General features: G+C 37.0%; 1 pseudogene; it reads left to right on the forward strand.

Annotated features, from left to right (window-relative positions):
* The first annotated feature begins 6924 nt into the window (after positions 1–6924).
* On the forward strand, positions 6925–7847 carry LOC127227864 (olfactory receptor 5B12-like; annotated as a pseudogene).
* The last annotated feature ends 2746 nt before the right edge of the window (positions 7848–10593 follow it).

The raw sequence follows: 10593 nt of genomic DNA on the forward strand, positions 1-10593 counted from the left end.
AAGAACACCAAATTTCTCAAACCTAAAAAGTATGGATGCATAAGATGATGACTATGCAAATTAGACCTACAAAATGATCACTTATTGTATGTATTTATGCCATGTAATTATTGTCATTATATTGTATAGTGTACTTACATTCATTATGATTTGTATTTAAAAATAAAATAAATATGAAGAAGTTAAATCAAACTACGTCTATAGTGATAAAAATTGGATATTTTCTTTACAATTAAATAAACAGAAAGAAAAGCTTATGTTCAGATCATATCAAGATATTTGTGTCAATGTTCTGTACTAGGGGAAGGGAAGAATATGATCAAACATACATGAATTTTTAATTTCTTTTGAGTAAAGAAAAATAGAGTAGTAATGAATGCAGACAAGAATTCTATGATGTGCACTGAGACTTCATTGAGGTTTGTTGTTATTTTTCTGCCTAACTTGGCTGTAGTTCAGCTGAACTGATAATTGCAGTTTCTATTCCCTCAAATGTTATCCCTCAATATCTTGACAAACACTCTCAGACAAAATATTAGCAACCCTCTGAAGTCTTTGCTTGGGTCATTAGCCTTTAAATATAAAAAATCAACAGAATTCAAGAATACATCAGAGAAATCATCCACCATGATCAAGTAGGCTTCATACCTGGATTGCAGGGATAGTTTAACATACGAAAATCTATCAACGTGATCCACCATATAAACAAAGTGGAAAAGAAAAACCATATGATTATCTCCCTAGATGCGGAAAAAGCCTTCGACAAAATTCAACACCCTTTCATGATAAAGGTATTAGAGAGGTCAGGGATAACAGGAACATACCTAAACATAATAAGAGCAATATACAGCAAACCAACTGCCAACATCAAACTGAATGGAGAGAAACTTAAGCCAATTCCTCTAAAATCAGAAACAAGAAAAGGCTGTCCTCTCTCTCCATATCTCTTCAGTATCGTACTAGAAGTTCTAGCTAATGCTATAAGAAAACAAAAGGAGATCAAGGGCATCCAAATTGAAAAGGAAGAAGTCAAACTGTCTCTCTTTGCAGATGATATGATAGTTTACATAAGCGACCCAATAAACTCTACCAGGGAACTCCTACAGCTGATAAACACCTTCAGCAAACTAGCAGGATACAAGATAAACTCAAAAAAATCATTAGCCCTATTTATTTCAGACGACAAAGAGGCAGAGAAAGAAATCAGAGAAACATCACCCTTTACAATAGCCACAAGCAACATAAAGTATCTTGGTGTAATGCTTACCAAACAAGTAAAAGACCTATATAATAAGAACTTTGTGACTCTAAAGAAAGAAATTATAGAAGATACCAGGAAATGGAAAGACTTCCCATGCTCTTGGATAGGTAGGAGAAACATAGTAAAAATGGCAATCTTACCAAAAGCAATCTACAGATTCAATGCAATCCCCATTAAAATCCCACCACAATTCTTCACCGACCTTGAAAGGATAATAATCAACTTTATATGGAAAAACAAAAGACCCAGGATAGCCAAAACAACCCTATACAATAAAAGAACTTCAGGAGGCATCACCATTCCTGACTTCAAGCTCTACTACAGAGCTATAGTTCTGAAAACAGCCTGGTATTGGCATAAAAATAGACAGGTAGACCAATGGAATCGAATTGAAAATCCTGATATTAATCCACACACCTATGAACACCTGATTTTCGACAAAACAGCTAAAATTATACAATGGGGCAAAGACAGCATCTTCAACAAATGATGCTGGCACAATTGGATGAGGGTGTGTAGAAGACTGCAGATAGACCCATGTCTGTCACCATGCACAAAACTCAAGTCCAAATGGATCAAAGATCTCAACATCAATCCAGCCACATTGAACCTCTTAGAAGAGAAAGTAGGAGGTACCCTTGAACAAATTGGTATAGGAGACCGCTTCTTGAACATAACTCCAGGGGCACAGACACTGAAAGAAACAATTAATAAATGGGACCTCTTCAAACTTAGAAGCTTCTGTAAGGCAAAGGACACAGTTGACAAGACCAAACGGCAGCCCACTGACTGGGAAAAGATTTTCACTAATCCTATATCCGACAAAGGGCTGATCTCCAAAATATACAAAGAACTCAAGAAACTAGTCAACAAAACACCAAATAACCCTATTAAAAATGGGGTACAGAACTGAAGAAAGAATTCTCAATGGAGGAAATCAAAAAGGCTGAAAGACACTTAAGAAAATGCTCCACATCCTTAGCTATCAGGGAAATGCAAATCAAAACAACTTTGAGATACCATCTTACCCCTGCCAGAATGGCTAAAATTAGAAACACCAGTGATGACTTATGTTTGAGAGGATGTGGAGAAAGTGGAACACTCCTCCACTGCTGGTGGGAGTGCAAACTCATACAGCCATTTTGGAGATCAGTATGGCGGTTCCTCAGGAAAATGGGAATTAGTTTACCACAGTACCCGGCAATCCCTCTTTTAGGCATATACCCAAAGGATTCACATCCATGCAACAAAGACATCTGTTCAACTATGTTCATAGCAGCACTAGTTGTAATAGCAAGAACCTGGAAGCAACCTGGATTCCCCTCAATTGAAGAATGGTTAATGAAGATGTGGCACATCTACACAATGGAATACTACTCTGCAGAAAAAAATAATGGTATCTTGAAATTCGCAGGCAAGTGGATGGCACTTGAAGAAACCATACTGAATGAGGTAACCCAGTCACAAAAAGAGAAACACAGTATGTACTCACTCATATATGGATTTTAGAACTAGATCAAATGATCACCACCCTATAATTCACATCACCAGAGGAACTAGGATACAAGTTGTATTCTAAGAGATTCATATAAAGTCCCTCACAGAACTGTGAAGGGACAAGTCCCCCAGAGCTCAGGTAAAGGGGGGGAGGACAGCTAATGGAGAGAGAAGTAGGAGAAAATGAGGGGGAGGAGAGGAAGGCATGTGCGACCAGGAGGATTGAGCCTGGTTAGGAATGGAAAATAGGAAAGAGAGAGAGAGAGAGACAGAGACAGCGAGAGAGAACATAAAAGAGGGAGCCAATATTGGTTTGAAGAAAAAGTTGAACACAAAGAAAGGTCGAGGGAACTACAAGACTGCTCCCAACTAACAATCCCATGGAAAGGCTAACATAAATGCCCTTCCCAGAGAGTGAGATCAACAACTAACTTCTCCATGGAGTCCTCAACTAATGCCTGTTGAAAATAGGAGCAAACACCCATACATAAACACTGAGTCGAACTAGAACCCAGAAGCAGATGGAGAGGACAATACCATGCGGTAGAAGTACATAGAGACAGCTTACCTGAACAAGGAGGAGCTAAGGGCCACTAGACTGATAGCTGGGAAACCAACAGGGGACTGACTCGGACCCCCCTGAATATGGGACTCCGCCAGAAGGTCTGAGCAGTCTAAGAAACCTCAGACAGTGGAGCCAGGATGTATCCCTGGTGCACAAAAGGACTTTGCAAACATATCCCCTATGGAGGGATAACTGCCTTATTCTAGAGATAGGAGAGAAGCCCTACTTCACAGGACCTGTCAGATCTACATGACCCCAACTGGATGGCATTCCCCTACATATGGAATTGTGGTGGGGGGGTTGGGAGGGGAGGGTGTTTAGAGTGCATGTGAGAGGGCAGAGAGGGCAAAAGGGAGGGAAGGAGGGAGGGAGGGCTGGAGGAGAGGGAGGGAGGGAGGAAGAGGGAACTGGGATCGACATGTAAAATAATAAATTAAAAAAAAAAAAAACAACGCTTTGACTCCAAAATTTAAGTTGAAGAACAAGTTACTGGGGAAAAGGATTTCTATTTTTGTTTCCACAGAAAATGAAAAGATGTGGATTCCTTCCAGACTAATGTGGTTTGATCACGCCAGACCGCCTGAAACAGAGTACAAGCTGATCCTACATTCCAAACAGTTGGACAAAACAGCCCTACAGACTACAGCTAGGATATCTGAATCTTCTTCGAATCCCTCAAGACAGCGCCTCTTTCCAGCAGGAAGTAGTTTGGAAAGAACGAGGCCCAAATTCCCAAATATTGTGTGTAAATGTTTGTTTTCATTTAATTTGACTTTTTTATATAAAATTAAATAAAAAATTATATTATAAAAAAGCAAAGGAAAGAAAAAAATATAAAAAATCATATGGCACTGCTCCCCTAGACATTTGCAAAGCTTGTGACCTGTATCTTGAAAATTTTCAGCACAAGCTCAGATGCTATTTCACTGGAAAGTTTCAGATGTGGAAAAAAACTACACAATAAGATTATTTCCAGGATGTGGATTTTGGGCCAATGCTGTTGGTGAAAATATTTTACATATCCATGTCACATATTTGCAGCCATTCTTCCACTACTTGCTGGTTCCTAGAACAACACTAAGTATTTTAAAAGCACACATCCTAAGCAAGACAGCCCTATCACCCTCTGAGACTCAGGAAATATTTTAGAGGAAATGGTAAAATGTACATTGGAGCAGAAAGATGGGTTGAAATAATACAAAATGCCATACTCTAGATGCTATATAGAATTTTTGGATTTTATATGGAACTGTAGTTGACTACACTGTGACTATAAAACTACCAAAACTAAGTCAATGAATGGAAAGGCTTTCACAGAACATAAAACATTACATCTGTATTACTATCTATTGATAGACTCTGGAAGAGGAGGAATGACTCTCTTGAGTTGTATATCCACTGTAATCCCACTAAGTTTCAACACATTTCTACTAACCCACATATGTACAAACAGTGCAATTAGTCACAGAGCATCCAGAGACAGACATGAATATAAGAAACAGATTAGTTGGGGGGGGGCTGTAGAAATTGGGGGTGAGTATGGATATTAATGAAATATATGTGCAAAATTTAAAACATGTTTAAGTAATAAAATACAAATAAGTAATTATCCATAGAAAGTTAGACTTGTAGTGTGAACAGAATGCCCAACCATTTTAAATTTACTATGTGAAAAATAATGTCCAGATATTTTACGTTCCTATAGAATAGACCACGATTTTTAGCACCCTTCTCACATCATCACTGCAATATATACATTTCAAAGGTCAGATAATCAGATGCCTTCAGAAAAGGCCAGGATGATAGTTATACTTAAAGGAAGATGAGGCAGCATCACCTTCTGATTTGTGTAAGAAGGATGTTTATGCAGAGAATTAAGGAATACTAATGTTCCACAGTCAAAGAATTCTTCACAGTACAAAGTAGCACTTTGCTACTGATGCTGCAGTAGCACAGCCATTTGTAACCTTTCCACTGTGGAGGGGAATACAGCCAGATGCACTTTGAAATATGTTCACTTGGTTGTGAACAGTAAGAATATAGGAGAGAGTAAGAGAAACTTCCATTTTTATCTTTTTTATTATTTAAACTCAAATGAAGAAATATAGTCATGCTGTTGGGAAAAAGAAACATTATTCTGTAGCATAAAGAAAACTTGCATAAAGAGAAAGAAACACATCTTTGCTTCTACCTTTTGAAAATTTCCCCTTTATTCATTTATTTTTTAAAGTTTATCTCTGGGGATTGAACCCAGGGTATTTTGCTAATTGCCAAGCTCTCAACTATTAAGCTATGTCCTTAAACCTTACTCATTGTTTGCTTTTCTTGTAATATGTTTATTTGTGTGTATATTTGTGGTGCACAAACATGCTATAATGTATGTGGGAAGTCTGACAACAATATGCCAATCAGCTAATCATCATGTAGCACCAAATCCATTTGCTTACTCAACTTACTCTTTCATTTTGAGATATTTGCATATATTAACACTTAACTAAAATGTATGATATAGAACATAGTTTTCTTTGGGGGGGTAGCTGAAGATCAGAATAGCAAAGCAGCCAGCCACTAGTCTTACATCTACCTCAGGCTGAAAGGGCTGTCCTCCTCAGCATAGCTAGAGAATAAATCTCTGAGACTGAAAACTGAATGCCCTGCTCCTATCTTACATACTGCCTCTTTAGAGCTGGAATTAAAGGCATGGGATCCCAAGTGGTAAGATCTCCTTTGTGTGAGACTGATTCACTCTAATGCAACCCTGAGTGGCCTTGAACCCACAAGACAGCCATTGGCTTTTGTCTTCTGAGTCCTGGGATTAAAGGTTGTGCTACCACTGCCCAGCTTCTTACTAGTGTGGCTGCTAGAATTAAAGGTGTGTAGCATCACCATTGCCTGGCTCTATGGCTGTGGCTAGCTTTGCATTTTGATCTTCAGTGGCTTTATTAAAATCATAAACAATGTATCACCATAGGATCCACCTCCCCCCACTTCTGGCTTCTGTTGGAACTACATGCAGAACATACAGTTTTCTAAACATGCAAATATTTGAAGGAAATGACCCAGAAAAGATCCTCACTTATTAGGGAGAAATTAATTATATCCAAGTATCCCTAGTGAAGGGTCACAGATCACGGGATATATTTAAAGTGGTGGAGGATATATTGGTAAATGAAATAAGTTATCAAATTTGTCAGACAACAGCAAATCTTGATGACCTATTTTTTTTTTTTCAGTGCTGTCTGCTGGTTAAGTTTTCAAAATTAATCTTAAACAAAAAAATGTTTGTCGCCATTACAAATAGTTATAACTGTTAATACAGTTTAGCTTAGAACAGACCATACTGTTCTAAATTCCAGGCAAATGGAATTGTGCCCCACAAGAAGGATGTGGCATACTTCTTTCAACCACTGCCTACAAAGAAGTTTGTAGCATTTCCATATGAACACATTGACTGCTCCTACCCAGTTCCAGTGTGTTATTTTGTTTGTAGCTTCTTCTATGGCTAGAAAGAAAAAACATGGGCACAGTATCTTGTTCATATTTTCTATCTGATATTGATGATCAGCTAACACAAATAGACATAGCTCATAGCAATTCCCAAATGACTTTCATGAAAAATATTTCAGAGGTAAGCTAACTTATTCTTGTGGGGTTAACAAATACCCCAGACCTCCAGGTACCCTTCTTGGTCATTTTTGCTCTTCTTTATTTGATCATACTGACTGTAAACCTTGGGATAAGCAAGCTGATTCTATTCAACTCCCAACTTCATTCTCCCATGTATTTTTTCCTCAGTAATCTCATTGGTGGACTTTATTTATGTGTTAGCAGTCATTCGCAAAGTAATGGAAGGGTTCTTCACAGAACACATGGTCATATCCTACAATGCGTGTGTTGCCCAGGTGTTCTCCTTGACAGCCTTTGCCACTGCTGAAAGTTTCCTCCTGGCCTCAATGGCTTTTGACCATTATGCATAGGTGTGTAAGCCCCTACATTAATCAACCTCTATGATAAGTACCATGTGTCCTAACTGTTACCTGTTGCTATATCAATAGACTCTTCCAATCCTTCATTCATCTTGTTTAAATTTACCAACTCTCCCTTTTTCATTCCAATGTGATGAATCACTTTTTCTGTCACATTGCCCAAATAATTGCTCTTGTCTTATTCTGGTATCCACATAAATGAGATTGTCTTCTTTTGTTGGGTGCATTTGATGTTGATTTTGCTCTTGCAGTTATCTTACCTACTTATTTCCATTGCTATCTTGAGAAAGCATCCAGAAGAGGGCCAAAAAGAAGCCTTCTAAACCTGTATCTCACGCTTCACTACTGTTTGTATCTTCCATAGGACAGTCATCTTCATGTATTTACAGCAAACTCCAGTCATTCCATGGACAGATACAAAATAGCATCTATGTTGTACACCATGATCATCCGCAAGTTGAACCGTCTTAGAGCCTGGGAAACAAAGAGGTCAAGAATGCATTTAAGAAGAATGCTGGAAATGTACTGTCTTGACTAGGTTTAGTCAATTAACTAAAGTATTAGTAGCAATAAAGACTTCCTTGGAACTGTCTTGTCTAAGAATATTTTCACTTGTCTTATTTCTTATCTGTTATTTACATATGAAATCTCATTTTTCTTTTTTTTTCTTTTTTTTTTTTTGTTTGTTTATTTCGTTTTTGAGACAGGGTTTCTCTGTGGCATTGGAAGCTGTCCTGGAACTTGGTCTTGTAGACCAGGCTGGCTTCAAACTCAGAGATCAGCCTGCATCTGCCTCCTGGGTGCTAGGTTTAAAGCCATGGGCTACCACTGCCTGGCTAAAAACTCATTTTTCATTTCATATAATTGAGTAAACTGTGGTCATCTTGCCATAAACAAGATTTAATTTTGTTCAAAATCTAAATTATAATTCCAGATATACTCAGCATCACATACTACCCTGCATAGTTGGTGAAAAATGCCTTAAAATATGAATATTTTTATTTGTAAAAAGACAGCTTTAATTTGTATACTTTAATGTTCATCATATTTATACATTTTTGAGGTCCTTTTAAAAATCCTTGTTTTAAATTTAAATTTGAAGTAAGCATGTTTTACATGTCATTCCCAGTTCCTTCCCCCCTCCCCTACACCCCATAACCTCTATCCCATCCACTTTCTGCTATTTTTCATGCCCCCTTTCTGTATATCCCATGTCCACTCTCTAAGACACTGCTTTCCCATTTACCAGATCATATCTCTTATACAATGCTATTTCTCTCTCTATTGTTCATTTCCCATATACCAAATTGGTATCTTTTTATTATCCTGATCTTTGTATTTACTAAGGATATATACTAACATTTGAAGATTTGAAAATAGATATGTCCAATAATTGAGCATATTTGATATATGTTATTCTGGGTTTGAGTTAACTCATTCATTCAACATTATGGTTTCTAGCTATAAAGTCTTTCTTTTCCTAGCACTACTTTTAGTATTTTGTTTTTCTTTTTATTTAACTCATTGACACAGGAAAGGACATTGAATAGCACACCAATACAACAGACAAATACTAACAATAAATGTCATCTCATGAAACTAAACATAATGCTCAAAAGATGAAATGCAAATGGCCAAGAAACAATTATAGAAATGTTTGACATCCTCAGTTATCAGGGAAATCCAAATTAAAACTATTTTGAGACTTTATCTTTGAACAGAAAATTGGCCAACATCAATAAAACAAATGACAGCAAGTGTTAGGGATGTGGGAAATGAAACAGAAACACTAATTTTTGTTAGGGGTAGAAGCTTTTGGAAGTCAGTATGGTGCTGTGTCATGAAGCTGTGCATAGGTCAACCTCAAGACACAACCATATCATGTTTTGGTATTTACTTCAGAGACACTTGTTTATTCATGTTCATTAGTGCTCAGGATATTACCTAGATGTCCATAAACTAATGAATGTACAATAAAAATGTGGTACATTTAAACACAAGAAAATAGTTAAGTTTCTATGAGAAATAACATTTGGAAATTTATTTGTAAATAATCCTAAGTAAATTAACACAGAACAAAAAGAGAATTCAGATATGTGTGAATCTCAGATTTTTGTGAGTTCAATATGGAAATTCCAGATATCACAGGATTTTTCAAGGCTATTGGTTATTCCCCATAACATTTTCTGATGACACAATTTACATAATTTGGAGGGATCCATATGGTCCATCCTCTCCATGGTCAGGGAAGTCCATGAAAGAAGGGTAGGAAAGATTGTAGGAGTCAGAGAACATGGAGAATGTGACCTACTGAATAAACTAATCAGGAATCGTATGGGCTTACTGAGACTGAACTGACAGGCACAGAACCTTGTAGGAGTATGCACAAGGTTTCTAACTATACATTACAGATGTTAGTTTGGTAGTTTTTAAGACTTAACAGTGAGAATAGGGTTCCCAGGGGGGAATACCCAAACAAACAATGCTAAGACATGGGTTGCTTTCCACAAACTGATGCAAAGCTCCATTACTAAAAACAACATCTAAACAATTTATTGAACATGTAAAAATGATCCGACATTAACATAGAACACCCTCTGTGTTTTCTAGTTGTTACTAGGATTTAAAGATTTAAAATTCCATCTTCAACTTAATTTTAGTCTTTACTGTAGTCTGCAAGGCTGGCTTGTCTCAACTGTTTTGAATGTTGGATGACCTGGGACATTGCTTCAGGAGGTCTTGCTTGATCAAATCGTGCTAGTCTGGAAGGAATCCACAGCTTTTCACTTTCAGTGGAAACAAAACTAGAAATCCTTTTCCCCAGTAACCTGTACTTGAACTTAAATTTTGGAGTCAAAGCATTTTTATTCCAGTAGCATTTCTTTTTACAGTTGTTATTTTCTCAGCAGTCAAAAATATAATGACAATATTATACCATACAATTTCCAGATTTTCTCTGTGCTTTCCATCTTTATGTGGCTTTTTTATTACTCAATTTCTTCTACTTCTATTTTTTTTTTTCATTTTTTTTGAGACTGGGTTTCTCTGTGTAACTTTTATCTGTTCTGGAATTAACTCTATATATCAGGTTTACTTTGAAATCACAGAGATCTGCTTGCCTCTGTCTCCTGAGTGCCAGAATTAAAGGCATGTGCCACCACACCCAGCTACTCTCTGTCTTTTTAAAACCATTTTATTCTTTTTCTGTCCCAAGCCTATATATATTTGAAAACACACTATAAACCTTTAGTGGTTTTTCTTAATGTGAATCTGTCTTTACTGTA

The sequence above is a fragment of the Phodopus roborovskii genome, unplaced genomic scaffold, assembly GCF_943737965.1.
Source record: "Phodopus roborovskii unplaced genomic scaffold, PHOROB, whole genome shotgun sequence".
Lineage (NCBI taxonomy): Eukaryota > Metazoa > Chordata > Mammalia > Rodentia > Cricetidae > Phodopus > Phodopus roborovskii.